This window comes from Sciurus carolinensis, chromosome 19 (assembly GCF_902686445.1).
Source record: "Sciurus carolinensis chromosome 19, mSciCar1.2, whole genome shotgun sequence".
Classification (NCBI taxonomy): domain Eukaryota; kingdom Metazoa; phylum Chordata; class Mammalia; order Rodentia; family Sciuridae; genus Sciurus; species Sciurus carolinensis.
The window spans coordinates 17,001,694-17,013,012 of NC_062231.1; positions in this window are offsets into that span (position 1 = coordinate 17,001,694).

The window sequence follows — 11,319 nt, forward strand, 5'->3', positions numbered from 1 at the left end:
TTTTGACTATCCCATTTCCTCTTCTCCCAGATCTTACAGACTAGTTAGAGAAAACCCTGCTCTCAAGAGTTTTTTTTTTTGTTTTTTTGTTTTTTTTTAATTACGTTGGGCCCAGATAACCCAAGGCAGTCTTTTTGAAGCCTCACTAAATTTGCAGATTCCCTTTTGCCAAGTAAGATGGCACATTCACAGGTTTTGGACATCAGGGACTCATCATCTGGGTTAGTTAGAATTACTCTGCTTACCACTGAAGCCTCCCTTCCTCTGTCTTCTCTGGGGTCCTTCTACTTCACCTTCAAGTTCAGGCACAAACCTCGCCTCCTCTGTGCACGTTCTATTGTTCTCCCCACCTGCAGGGGGAGCATGCTGCTCCCTGTGTTTCCCTGAACCTTTGGCCCCATTTTTGGTTCTGTCACGTAGTGTTACTCCCATGTGTATTTGTCTCTACCACTCATCTATTCTGAGAATAGAGATGATGGTATATTTGTCTGTCCCCCATTTCATAGGACGAACCTGTTATATGCAGTGGATGCTTACTTCATCTCTTTGAACATGTGCTTGGAAACTATTCTAGAATATTCCATCTTAATGAACTCTTGACGCTTCATCTTCCCATTCTGTCTCTTCCATCTCCCTCTTTCCCACTACCCCAAATTCTTTAAGAGCAAGAAAGTGCTTTCATCTGCATTTACAGAAAGAGTAATCTGAGTATTGAATTTCCATCTTAGACCTTATTCCACAGTGTGGTACACAATAATACCAAATGCCCTGTCAGTCAACTGATGGGATCAGAATCTTGCAGACTAGCATTGAGTAAACTGGTATTTGTTTTTTCATTTGTGATATTTTATTGAGTCCTTTCATGCTCTTGAGATGGGTATGAACACTTCCTCTGTTTTAGACAGGGGAACTGAGTCATGCAGAGGTAAGGTGCTCACAAGTTAGGGAGGTGTAGGTGGGAAAACAGGAACTCTGAATCCTGGCTAGGTATTTCTGGGTCTGTGATTCTCTCCTGTCCATGTTGCCTCAACTTGTATTATGTGCACATTATTCTCTTTCCAAAAAGAGTCAATGAAGTTTCTCCTGTTCTCTCTCTCAGTCACGTGAGTGGAAAGTTCAAAGATGACTCCTGCCTTCCAGCCCCTGCTGTCCTCATGACCCCTGGAATCACCTGCCCAGGTTCCACTGCCTCCATCCCCACAGAAGCTTTCAGACTCGTCAGGTTTGCTGTGGTATCCACACTTATTGTGGTCTCCACGCTTTAGTGCATCAGGTTGGGTTCTGTGAGGTGATTGACGAATTGGGATGCGAGCGAGAGCCAAGTTTGTGAGATGTGGGTGTTATGCACACAATCCAGGCAGAGGCCTGCTTGGTCTCCTTAGAGAAACCATGGATATGACCTGGAACACTCTGTAAACTAAAAGGAGGTGTCAAAGGGAGAGAGGAATAGAGGAAAAGAACAACAATAACCAATGGAGTAAATTTTGCAGTAAGGTATTGGTCAGTGAGTCCTCTTGGAATTGAGGAGGAGAACTGTGCTTTGCTGTGCCGTGAAAGATTTCACTCTCATTTGATTTCTAAGCCTCCTCTATAAAGGGCAACTTTGAGAAGGTGTTTTCTTTTAATAGAAGTAACACATTTTTGTTTTTTATGAAGCTATCATTTTTTAAGCTGTCCTTGAATATACATGGAAATTTGGTCATCTGGTAGCTTTATATAATTTCAGGGAGTCCTATGATCTGTGGGGCACCCTGCCTTCACCCCATTTGGGGATGCCTCAGTGCAATATTGCTCCTGATCCTCCCCATATGCGGGTATATGGGAGGTAGCATGTAAAAATTTCCTTGGATGTTGCATTGACTGGCATTTTAAGTGTAAAAGGGAGAGATTAAATTCTAGTTTTTAAAAGCTTGTGTGTATCACTTTGCAATGAATACCCCCCAAGGCATGGAGTGTTCATGAGACTCAAGTTCCCTCCAGTGAAACACACAATCCTATTGACTACACAGGGATTAAGAGAGAACAGGGACTGGCAGTCTATAAACTTCACACTTACTGATGCAATTTCTGAATTACTTTCTTTTGCTGAGTGTATTCATCTTTATGTGTAGTCTTTTGCTGTGGGAGACCAGGAGTGCACTGAGGCTGGGGATAGGAGACTGATTCTTAGATTTAGTTTGTCACCACCTAGATGCATAGGGACTGGATTAGAGACACCGCTTGTTAGTGATAGAGCCAGTTAGATGCTGTGTGAGTCCGATTTTCCTCAGGTGGGGGCTGGGGCTGGAGCTGGGCATGGTGGCACAATCCTTTAATCTCAGCAGCTTGGGAGGCCCAGGCAGGAGAATGGGAAATTCAAAGCCAATCTTGTGAGGTCCTAAGCAACTTAGCAAGAACCTGTCTCTAAATGTGTGTGTACACACATATATGTGACTGGGATGTGGCCCAGTGGTTAAGCACCCCTGGGTTTAATCCCTAGTGCCAAAAAAGAAAAGTGGGGGTTGGATCAGACTAGGGGATCTTGAATAGTTATCTCAGCATTGTCTTATTCCCCTGGCTTAGTCTCTTTCTTTTTATCTGTCCCTGCTTCAAAACAAACATAATATGTGCAGAATCTTTGTGATGACATTCCTAAAACTTGATCATCAAATCCACCTGTGTCACGGCATCAGTGTTGATGGTGCTTCTGGCTCACCAGACAGGACAGCTATTGTATGAAGACGAGCAGATGAGGAGAGAGTGGCCAGATGCACAGATTCTCCTTGGCCCTGTAGCTCTCCTCTCATTCTGTCTGGGGTGCTCTCACAGGCAGGGGCCATGTGTGTGCAAGTGCACACAGAAGCCAGCCCGCTGGCCTTCCCAGGTGACTGGAAGGCTTTGTGTAGTTGGATGCTTTCAGGGAACCTGCTTCCATTGAAAAGATGGAACATGATCTCTTGAAATGAATGGAGGTGTTAACGTGAGCTCTGGGGGTGGGGGTGGGGAGCAGCACAAGGGTCAGGAGTGGGACCTGAGTGTTCCTGATTGTCAACTTCTTTCTGGAGACTCCTGTCCCACTCATAGCCAGCATATGGTATGTAGGTCCACTGCTCCTCTCAAGTTCAAGACTTTACCTCTGGCAACCAGCTCCTCAGAATACCTTCAGGTTCTTGAGCAAATGTCACCTGTTTTCTAATGTCTATAAGAGTCTGATTGAATCTTGGGAGTCAGTCAGACTGACTGATTGACTGATTTTTGGTATTGGCAATTGCTAAGCATTGCTATACCACTGAGTTACCTTCCCAGCCCTTTTTATTTATTTTTTATTTTGAAGCAATAGTCTCACTAAGTTGCTGAAACTGTTCTGAAACTTGCCTCCTGAGTTGCTGAGATTACCGGTATGTGGTATTGCAGACATAATTGTAGCTCTGCTACATGCTTGGGCATGTTTTTCACCCTGTTTACTAGTTAATTTATTCAAAGGAGGAAGAAGCAAGACCCATGAAGATTATTAGAGTGGAAGATACCATTTATTAAATGCTTGGTTGATATAAAGAATTGTGGTAAAAAGAATAGAGATTTCCTTTTAACTAAGTTTTAAAAAATCTTTGTGGTAGCATACTGTGATCTGTGTCTTACAGATGAGGACACATGAACTTTACTGTGGTTGATTAATTTACACAAGCTTTCCCAAGTGAGGGGAAACAAGAATTAAACCCAGCTCTTTCTGGATCTCACTCCTGAGGCTTAGTTGTGGAGTGATTGAGGCAGAGCTGCCTTAAAGTAAACTGGGGATCTTATACAATAGAAATTTATCATCTCACTGATTTTAGACCAGAAGTCAAAAATCAAGATGGCGGCAAGGATATGTTCCCTCTGGAACCTGCAAGGGAGGGACCTTCCTTGCCTTTCTCCCAGGGTCTAGTGTTTTCATGAGACCCTCGAGTTCTTTGGCTTGTAGATACGTCACTCTAGTCTCTCATGCCACCCCATGTGTTCATCTTCTTGAGTCTGTATCTATCTTTCCCTTTTCTTGTAAGAACACTATTCAGGCTGAATTAAGGGCCTACCCTGTGCCAGGGTGACCTCGTCTTAGCTCATTACATCTGCAACAACCTTATTTCTAAACACTGTCCAATTATGAAATACTGAAGTTTGGAGACCCAATTCAATTTGTTGCAGTTATCATAATATACGGTCTGTGGAAACATGCCTGCAGGGTTGTTGTGACAGAGAAACAAAATCATACACGTAAAATATCTGGCATGTAACAGCCCCCAGAAAATACTCATTTCCCCAGTAAGATTCTTTTAGGAGTTAATGTCTCAGTCAAAAAAAATACATATATATTATTAAAATATAATGTAAATATCACACGCGCACACACACACACACACACACACACACACACACACAAACAAACGTATATTTCAAATGGCAACGATTGTGGCCAATAGAGAAACATTTTGGTGTGTGGAGTCTTTTGGATCCCCTACATGTATCAGCATCAACCTCTCCAGTCTTTCTTTTGAGTGATTAGTTTAAGACCCAGTAATTCCTGAGCTCCAGCCCATTTATGCTGCTGCTTCAGTGGTTTTCTTCATCGAGTTGAAAAGAAATAAAAAAAAATGTGAATATAGTACTTTTACCATAGAATGAAGTGGAAATGCAGGCTTCCAAATGGGGGTGGGGGGATATAAAAGCCAGGGCATGTGTGACCCATTTTAAGGGTCAAGGAAACAAAGCCCAGTCACCAAAATGTATTTACAATATTAAGTTCTTCACTGAGTTTCTCCTTTACCACGAAGAAGGGAAACTGTCCACAGAAAATTCTATTTCTTAGAATTTTCTCCCACTTTCTATTCATTAGCCTCACGCCCCAAGTTCCTCTTCTGTCTTCTAAACTCCATAACTTTCCTTCTATGCAGAGTCTTGATTGCTGTATCCTGCTGGCTTCCTCTCCCTCTCTGAATGTCCCTGTCTTTTGATTCTTCATGCTCCATGTCACACAGTTGCTAAGCTGCTACCATTGTTGTGGCAGAACCTTGAATAAAAGTTCCGGGTGCTCAGAACCAAATTGGGCAAGACCTCCAGGCCTTTTGAGTCAGGAGAATGAAAGACCATTTGGGGAATCATTGTGGTCACTTTGTGTCCTCACAGGAGAGGGATAGTCAGAGCTCACAGGAGGCTTATTCCTGTATCGGTCCTGCTAATTTGCCAGACAACAGGGAATGGATATGTGGAGCCTCCGCTTGGTGGTTGCTGGAGTCTGCTGAGCGAGACTCCGTGCTAATCACTGGGGAAGTTCAGCTCCTTCCCACACTGCCTTAGCCGCTGTCAGGTCTGCGACTTGACTGTGCCCTGAGAAGCCTGAGCCTTCTGGGTGTGCATCCCTCAGATCTAGTTCAGAGAAACATGAGGCCAGAGGCAGCACTGAGGTCGGGTGCTTCCATCTACTAAGATTTGATGCTTAACTTAAAAGAATGCTGTTTTGGTTCATGCTGCGGTGTCTTGGGTACCAGGGAAGACTTGAACTGGAAATGTATGTATGACATTATTTGAAGGAACTATCAAAATATTAGATACCAGAATTGGGTCCTGAAATTATTTCAACTGGTTGGATAATGGGTCAAATTGAGGGTTAAATTTAAGAGGGACACATCTAATTTCTTAAGTCTAGACCTAAAGCAAGTCTAGGAATAGGTCCAGACTGCTTTTGGCTCACTAATACTGCTTATGGGTATGACAGCGGCACCCCATCAAATCACAGTAAATGTCATCTGTGATCAGTTCATAGAATCTATCAATTACTTCTGGAGTTCTCATCATTGTGCTTAAAGAGAAAAAGTTGCTGAGCATGGTGGCACACACCTGTACTCTCAGCAGTTTAGGAGGCTGAGGCAGGAGGATCACAAGTTCAAAGCCAGCTTCAGCAACTTAGGCCCTGTCTCAAAATTAAAAAAAAAAAAAGGCTGGGTATGTGGCTCAGTGGTTAAGCGCCCCTACCTTCAATCCCTGGCACCAAAAAGAAAAGAAAACTGTAACAAGTGGTGCTTACGTAGTGGCGAGCATGCTGTGTTGGGGACAAAACTGAGTTAGAGTTGAAGGAAAATTGTGTGGCCCAGGGAGAAGCCAGCTCATGGGGCTCGTGGGTGAGAGGATTCCATGAAATTTGGGCTGGGTACAGAGGGAGAGCCAGGACCAATAGCAGGTGATATTAAAAGGTAGATTTTAGTTTCGAAGCTGCTTTTAAAAGGTGACCTGTTTGTCAGCTAAGATTTTCCTGCCAGTGCATTTGTCGGAAGCCCATTCCTCTGCCTGCATGCTTATCATCTTCTCCTGACTGTGTGGGACCTCTCTTGAGAGGTCCAGGACAGTTCACTCCCAAGCCTTTTGTGTTTCTGATGTGTGACCTTGTTCTAGGAGAAAAGACCAAGAGCAGCGTAGCCACTGTCTTCTCCAGAGACCACCGTGAAATGTCCTCGTCTCAGGCGAGAAGCAGTCCTGGAGGCTTAGGGTTGCGCCAGCTTTCTTTTGACTGTTCGCAAAGGGTTATCATTCTTCCTCTGTACTGATTTCCTGTAGCACCTTACGTGACTGTCAAGGCGTCATCAACTGGGTGGCTTAAAACATCTCTTCTCACGGCTCTAGGGCTCCGGCGTCTGAGATCACCAGGAGAGAAATCAAGGTGTTGGCAGGGCCACGGTCCCATAGGAGGCTGCAGGGAAGAGTCGCCTCTCTGAGCTCCTGGTGTTTATTGATGGTTTATTGACATTTATTGATGTTTATTGGCGTTTATTGACGTTTATTGATGGTTGCTATGCTCTGCTCTCTGCCTCTGTCGTCATTTTGTTTCAAATGTCCCCATGTACTGACTGTCCCTCAGCCATCTTTTTTTAAAGGATCCACATGATGGCATTAAGTGTCCACCTAGATAATCCAAGAGGGGCTCCCCATCCCATGATCCCTAATTTGCACACACCTAGACAACCCCCCTTTCCATGGAAGGTGACATTTATAGGTGCCAGGATTTGTGCTTGGCATCTTTGGGCCACCGTCTAGCCTGTCACACCTTCCTGGACCTGCAGCCTGTCTGTGTCCGGTGTTCAAACTGTGTCTCTCATGAGCAACTTAATGATTTTTTTATTTGTAAATACAAATGATCTGGAAATTTTTGTCTTTTAGCTATATTGTCTAACTCATTTATATTTATCAAAATCACTGATTTACTTGGATTTAAACCAGCCAACTTACTCATGTTTTCTCTTTGTCCTTTTGTTTATCAATTTATTTATTTATTTTTTTCAGCCTCTCCTTTCTTGCTGCCTTCTTGATGAAACTTTTTTAAAAAAAGTTTAAATTCCCCTCCCTCCCTCCCTCCCTCCCTCAGGAAGGAACCCAGGGGCTCTTAACCACTGAACCACGTTGACTTTGCACTTGCAGTCCTTCTGCCTCAGCCTCCTGAGCTAGGGGCACCACTGCACCCCTAAGTTTTATTTCTTTTTCTTGCAGTGCTGTGGTAGACTTCACATCTACTGCACAGTGGCTCTCCTACTGAGCTACATTCCAGCCCCAAATAGTTACCACTATACTATCCACTGAGCTTCCCTTTGAATGTCACGCATGGGTGCTTTTAAATCCTTAAAAAAATAGTTTGCAATCAGAAGCTAAGCTGCAAAGGCATCTGGGAAGTGAACCATTTGGTTCCCCGCTCCACACCCACAGGTCCCTTTGGAAATATGGAAGGTAGTTGAGGGAGGCTTCTCCAGTGGCCAGCACCTCTGGACTCTTAAGAGGGCAGTGGCTTGTCCCAGGTTAGCTCATCATCAGTGACAGCCTGGGTCCCACCGTGTCTTCTCAGGCTTTGGAATGAAACATGCAGCTTGTGCAGTAGAAGGTGGGCAGGTAGATAATGAGGACTCGGGCACTGACCTTGGCAGTGGATGTACATAAAAATCATGCTACCTTTGTATTTTTGTGATAATTCTATCGTTTGCTGAACTGGGAAAATGATCTATGCCTTCTGTTTTTGATTTTGAAGAAATGTTAGAAAGTCGCCAAGGCGATGAACAAAAGAGAACAGAGAACAACATCCCTCAGAGAAATCTGAAGGTCTTTTCAGTCAGTAGATGAGTTGTGTGAAGACCGATAAGGGGCGGAAACACATATTCCTGATCGTGTCTTTGGTGAACCCTCACCTCCATTTTGGACAGAAATAGTATTGCAGTTCTGAAGGACACTGTAATTTTAATTTTGGTATAAAAATGAGAGATGAGGGAGGAACAGAGGCAGTTCTGTTCCAAGACAGTTTGGCACTGAAATTGCAGCCTGAAATGGGTGTCTCATTGCAATTCCTTGTGTGCTAGCAGTAGAGACTGTACAGACAATTTGCCTTAAAATACAGACCAAACGGGCGGGGAAGCAGGGACAGTTGCTGCCACCCAGAGTGCAGACATGCTTCCAAAGCTGCTTGATGATCTGTGCAGAATGGGTCGGAGTGGTCCTCGCCAGCCCTGATGTTTTCCTGGGCTGAGATTTAGTTCAGTGATTCTAAGGATGGAATCCATTTAGGTGGGCTTCCAAAGGTAGCTTTGGGGAGAAGGATCTGCCAAACTCTCCACGCTGGGAATTCTGAGTGAGGAGATTTCCCTCCCATTCCACGCGTGTTCCTCCCCCTGCCTTCAGGTTGAGCAGTTGAGGCAGGTTTGCTAGGATTTGAGGACTAATTTGCCTAGATTTGTCTTATCTCTGATTTGGCATTGGTTATTTGGGGTGCTCCTGTTTAATTCTCAGCTTCTTCCTGGAAGAAGCTTCTAGAAGCAGGAAGAGATATATGACATCTCCTTGGATGAAGAGTTTTCTCAGCCAAAATGTATTCATAGTACCTATTTCTGCCTCTCTGTTCAGAAAGAGCCACCTTTCAGAAGAGGTTGGTTGACATGCTAAGAGCCAAAAACTTATGAGAACTTTGAGAGAAGAATCTGTCTTCATGAACAAAGGATCTCAGGAAGAGGTCTGTATCACTTTCATTTTTATTGCTTGGCGCGTGCATATAATGGAATTGCAGCAGCCATTTTGTGAATGTGAGGATGAAAGACATATCAATGAGAGATGAGCAGAAGAAGGGTAATCCAGATTCTTGAATTCTTCCCTGATATCACCCTGAAAACTGCCTTGTTTTTAAAGAAAATTAATGTCCTATGTGTTAGTTGAGATTTCTGTTGTCATAATTGATAGTTTGTGAAGACTTTAAATTTTATTTATTCTTCTCTCCTGTGGTTACTCCTCTGTGAGCAGCCCCTCACCCACTTTCCCCCCACATCCCACCTCCTATCTCCACACTGACAAATGTACCTCAAATGCCATTTTTCCCTCCAATGCTTGGACGATTTTTAAGTTTCCCAAGCTTGAGGCATAAGCAGCCATGTGTGGCTTAACCACAGTGATACAATGTGATCCGTGTCACTAGGTGATTGTGTCACTGTGTGAACATCACTGTGGACTTAGCTGGGGTAGGTCTATCACTTGATGTGGCATCTTGGTTCAGACAAGCTGTCTCTTGTGTAACTGGCACAACACAGTGGACTACTAAAATAAATTTACGTTTTACAAGTAGAAAGAGTACCTTCTGAAATAACTCACGTGAGGTGCAGAGAATACATAAGCCAGTAACAGCCACGTCTTCTCAAGTGTCACGTGCTGCGCATAACTGCACAGGCTGGGCTCACGTGGGACTGGAGGTGCAGTGTGTGCGTGAGCCAGCTTGACCACCAACACCCTGGGTGGTGCTGGAGTCCTGCAGTGGCTGCCTCCCTAGGTCACGGGCGTTGTCCAGCTCCACCGTGATCTTATGGGACCCCCTGGTACATGCAGCCCATCTCTGATGGAAATATCCTCGTGCAGCATATGCTGCGTTATTTCATCATGTGATCCCTTTAAAAATACTGCAGGGGGAGTACAGTTCCTTTCCAAGGAGAAAGTTTCTGTGGGATACCAAGTGGGATTGGGAAACACCACTGTTTAGTCAGGCTTTTCACTGCCGTCACCAAAAACCTGAGGGGAACAGTTTTAGAAGAGGGCAAGATTATTTTGGGGCTCACGGTTTTAGATGTCTCGATCCATAGATGGCCAACTCCATTCCTCAGGGCTCCTGTGAAGCAGAACATCATGGTGGAGAGTGTGGTGGAGGAAAGCAGCTGGGAACATGGGAAACACCACAAAGGCACACGCCGAGTGACCCACCTCCACCAGCCACACCTTACCTGCCTACCGTTACCACCCCGTTCATCTCTGTCAGGGGATTAATGCATTGATGAGGTTAAGGTTCTCAAAGCTCAGTCATTTCACCTCTAAACCTTGTCGCCTGGTCTCACACATGAGCCTTTGGTGGAGGGCGCCTCATATCTAAACCACAACCACCACACTGGAAATTGAAGGTCTTTTCCCTAAGATTTTAATAGGAAATTCTGAAGCAAAGGTGGACTTTTTTTTTTTTTTTTTCCAGCAAAGCACCATGTGTTACCAACGTGATCTTAGTTTGCATTTCACTGTGTTTGCAGTGACAAGTTGACTCCATCACCACCTGGGAGCTGTTTGCCCAGTGGTGGAAACAGTGAACTTTTGGATCAGTGTGCTAGTCAGCTTTTTGTTGCTGTGACCAAAATAGCTAACAGGGACAATTTAGAGAAGGAAACGTTTATTTTGGCTCATGGTTTTAGAGTGTTTTCCATGGTAGGCAGACTCCACTGCTCTGAGCCTCAGGTGAGGCAGACCATCATGGCGGAAGGGAATGGTAGAGGAGCGTTGCTCCATTCATGGTGGCTGGGAAGCAGAGAGAGAAGGGAGAAGGGGCCAGAAGGAAAACAACCCTTCCAGGGCATGCCTCAAGTGACCCCCTCCTGCAGCCACACCCCCCCTGCCTATTGTGACCACCCAGTCAGTCCATTCAAAGCAGGAGGGAATGAGGAGGTTACGGCTCCCACACTCCAGTCACTTCACCTCTGAGCATTGCTGCGTGGACCCTGTGTCTCCGCACACTGGCATGCATGTATTCCCCTCTCCTTACACGGGATGACTTAGAAACAACAGAAATTTATTTCTCAGCGTTCTGGGCTGGCAAGTGTGTGATCGAGGTTCCAGCTTGATCCATGTATGGTGAGGGCTCTCTTCCTGTTACAGTTTACTGACTTCTAATTGTTCCCCATAGTGGAGAGTAGAGCAAGTTAGTTCTTAATCCCGTTCATGAGGGCTCTTCCCTCATCATGATGTGTAATCACAGGCATGTCCCAAGATTTCCACCTCCTAGTAGCATCATGTCTGAAGGGAAGACTTTAACATGGG